Source organism: Balaenoptera musculus, chromosome 5 (assembly GCF_009873245.2).
Source record: "Balaenoptera musculus isolate JJ_BM4_2016_0621 chromosome 5, mBalMus1.pri.v3, whole genome shotgun sequence".
NCBI lineage: Eukaryota > Metazoa > Chordata > Mammalia > Artiodactyla > Balaenopteridae > Balaenoptera > Balaenoptera musculus.
Window position 1 is genome coordinate 120,131,737 of NC_045789.1, and position 4,250 is coordinate 120,135,986.

The 4,250-nt window shown below is 37.4% G+C and overlaps 1 pseudogene; it reads right to left on the reverse strand.

Annotated features, from left to right (window-relative positions):
• Positions 1–1,197: 1,197 nt before the first annotated feature.
• On the reverse strand, positions 1,198–1,315 carry LOC118896221 (annotated as a pseudogene).
• Positions 1,316–4,250: the final 2,935 nt, after the last annotated feature.

Here is a 4,250-nt window from a genome sequence, read left to right on the forward strand (position 1 = left end):
GACTCACAATTAGTCACAAATAGTCTCTTGTTTTTCTGAGCTTATTAGATTTCAGAATTGCAAATAATGAATTGTGAACCTAAGCACATTTTTTAAAATGGTGTCGTTTCTTTACTTAAAGTTATATTTTAGAAAAAATTAAAAAAAAATTTTTAAAGTTATGTTAACGTTCTATCATGTTAAAGTTTTTTTTTTTTTTTTTTTTTTTTTTTTTAAATTTTTTTATTTTTTATTTTTTTTTTATTTATGTATTTATTTATGGCTGTGCTGGGTCTTCGTTTCTGTGCAGGGGCTTTCTCCAGTTGCGGCAAGTGGGGGCCACTCTTCATCGCGATGCGCGGGCCTCTCACTATCACGGCTTCTCTTGTTGCGGAGCACAGGCTCCAGACGCGCAGGCTCAGTAATTGTGGCTCATGGGCCTAGCTGCTCTGCGGCATGTGGGATCTTCCCAGACCAGGGCTCGAACCCGTATCCCCTGCATCGGCAGGCAGATTCTCAACCACTGCGCCACCAGGGAAGCCCCATGTTAAAGTTTTGTAAACAATTTTGATAGTGACAAAATAGCTTACATATTAAAAATTTATTAAATATATTTTAGGCATGTTAGCCAGTTGTTCACCATATTTGATGTGTATGTTTTTCTAGTTTATGTTTACCTATTTATGTTGTTTTTAAAAATATTTACAGATATTACATGTATCAATAAATACCACATATGATATTTGTGGTGTCATCATACTTATGGCTGCATCTGTAGACCAAATCTGTAGATTCTTTTTTGTTTGTTTCACCTTAAGTTTCACTTTAATGAAGTGAATAGTGTTGCACATTCTATGCGTCTGGACAAAAGTATGATGACATAGACCAATCATAATGTCAAAGTATTTTCACTGCTCATAAAAACTTCTGGACTCTGTATTCCTCTCCCCTCTCCCCCCAAACTCCTGACCACCACTGATCTTTTTATTGTTTCCACAGTTTTGCCTTTTCCAGAATGGCATATAGAATCTATTTTTCTTTTTTCTTTTTCCTTGAAAAGAGAGCTTCAAAGCCTTTATGTCTATAAGACCACTCATGGCCCACCCATGCGAGGACCGGACAGGCTCTAGGTGGCAAACTCCCCCACTAAACACTGTAGCTTTTCTTCCAATATTGAGCCCTGTCTCGCTGGTCCTGCCCAGCCGCCACGTGGAGGACGTGTGTTGGGTATTTGTTGGGTATTTTGTGCCCCTTGTCACAATGAGCCCAGATTCCTGTCAAGTGTGCTGTAAAGAGACGAGCCACTTCTTCTCGCTCCCTGCTCTGAGCACACCCCTATAAGGTGTTTTCAGTTATGTCTTTCTTTTAAGATTTTATATTTTCCTTTTTACCCCTCAATCCATCTAGAATAAACCCTTCAGCTACAACGTAACTCCTAAACAAAAACATTTTAAAGATACATTATAGCTATATAGATATTATAGATATATAGTTATTGTAGATATATGTACAGGAGCACTTGCACATGGTATAAGATTTTGGCAAGTACTTTCTGAGGATCCTCTCTGACTTTTGGGAGCCATCTGGCTCAGAGAGCTGCTCTCAACCACGTGGAAGGTTTAGGATTAGAGCCCTGACCCTGTCCGGAAGGACCACGTGGTCCAGCACTGCAGGTGCTGGGTCAGGATGAGGAAGGTTCTTAGTCAAGAATTATCTTCCAAAAATCAAAGACAGTGATTTCCAAGTGGATGAAAAAGTGAAGAAAGAAAAGCAGCTTTTTTCTTAAGAAAGTTCGTGAAGAGTGGAAAAAGAAAAGCCAGTGATTTCAGTGAATGCCAGTATAGCAGAAGAGAGGCAGCCCCTTTCTGCGCGAGCTAACAGGATGCTAGTCAAGAACACAGAGAAATGTCTTAGACCGTGAACTGTGTGCGAAGATTCAGAAACTCCAAAAAAGAGCCTGATGATTCTTACTCCATAACGAGCCTTTCTCAGAAAAGTGTTCTCTGCTGGCCTGGTTGATAATCGTAATGTAGTTTTGTAGTGGCTGCTAATTTACCAAAGATGACCTCAATGCTTCAGACATTGACACTTAAGTATAAAGGAACTTCTGGCTGTAATGTTCCTGCGGTTCCCAGTGAAGCGAAGCTGATTGGTTTTGCTCCTGGAGTGTCAGATGATGGGTGTTCTTTGATGTCGTCCTTTCTCCATTACACTAATAAACCCTCAGCCTTTCCTCTTTCTGCCAACTGCCTCCTTCCCCTTGCAAAAGCTTAGTAATATCAGAAGATTGTGAAGAGGTCAGTTTAGATGAGAATGGGAGAATAACTTTTTAAAGCTTCCCACACTCTGAGTTCTGCTTCTTATTCTAGCAATCCTCAATCCAAGAACATGTAAATGCCACACTGGCATGACTGTTGCTAACTTTTACAAGCTGCAATGTAACATCCTTAGCAATCAGTTTGGACTTCGCTTGAAATACACGCAGGTGGTATGTTTATTGGTACAAAAGACCTTTCAGAAAGTCATCAGAAGAAAAAAATTTTTATCAGAAGTTTAGTTTTTCTTTTATTGTTAATTTTTTGTTGGATTATTGTCCATCAGACTATTTAATTCTGTACTTAATATATATATATATATATATAAGATTTAACATATATATCATATATAAATTGTTTTTACATATTATCTATAAAGGGAAAACATCTGGCATATATGTTTCTTGCCATTAATTTCCTTTTTTACTTAAACAAATAGCTTCAGGTGTATCTTTGGAGTATCTGTACTTCCAGTTTTTGAAATAATCTAATTAGGAACTAGGAGGCATATTGTATTGAAACTAATTGATGATCTGATTGTCTTTTGGAAATTGGAGTTGTCTTGCAGACGTGAACATCAAGAGTGTGCCTGAAGCTGGAGTATTGCCGGATCTCCAAAATGTCTCTACATAGAGTGACATATGTAAGTTCAGCTTCATAAGGATGCTTGCAAACTAGGCTATAACATAAAAAGTCCTCATTCTGCAAATTGCTAACCCCATATCCACACCTGTGATTTAGCTTCTCCTTGAGTGATATGATTTGTTTTTCTAAAGAAGGTAAATGTGAAAACTGGAATCTGAGTTTAACTTGAAATTCCTCAGAACTGCAAGATAGAATAAAAATTTTGAAAAGAATTTTGTGTAATAGCCAAAACGTAAATTGCTCTTAGGTTTTAAAAGTAAGCACTTCTGGCCCAAGTAGCCCTTGGCTTTGAACTGTGGCCTATATATAATGAAACTAATAACTTTCAGATTTTTAAACAGAAAGATAAACTCTCAGGGAGGCGGGCTCTTTGCATGGTACCATTGCTACATTCTAACTAACCCTAGATATGGGAGCACTTTAATGTATTTTTTAAAATGCAAATATATACTACTAAGAAATAAGGTATTTATAATCACTTTACCATAAATTAAGACATTATAAAGCCATAATAAAATGTAATGTAATTTAATTTTTGCATATTATTTATACAAGGATACCCCTGAAAGATGACTGGAAAGATAAATGAAAATGAAAGTATAATGCCAAAAAAATGACACGTGCTGCTCCATTATCTCCTTGTATGTCAGGTTGTCCAGCATTGGTTGGTATTCCCTCTACAGTTCCTTTGTAGACCAACTGATGTTTTTAGTTTAGAAACTTGTATGAGAATTTTTTCAAGTTTATGATTATTATTTTTGTAATACAAATAGTTTTTTCAGAATGTGTCTGTATAGTCTTTAGTTCATTCTGTCTGGATCAAGATGAGCTCTTTTAATTTGCATGCTTTGATCCATTTTCAGTTGCTTTCAAATTGAACATCGTTATCACTCCCTGTTGGGTTTCCCTGGGGCTTACATCTAGGTTGGTCTGCCCCTCTGTCTATCACCATCGACTTGGAACATCCCACCCATTCCTCCCGTCATCTGCAGCTGTGTCTTCCTCATCTGGGTCTATACCACCCACCCTATGGGTGTGCTGTACTTCCTTTCCTGTACTTCTAGCCTGTCCCAGCCACTGAAGCTAACCCTATGTCTTTGAGTGGTATGTGATAGGATAACCCTTTCTGTGTTGGAGCCACTCTTTTAATAAGCATAATATATCTCAACTTAACAGAGAATAACCACTTTTTATGCTTTTGTCTTGCGGAGATAATCTTTGGATGGCATCTGATTTTTGTGTTAATTCTATTTATGGTATCTTTATCAACATGACTAAAATTCTCCACAAGTTGGGAACAGTTCACAGAGT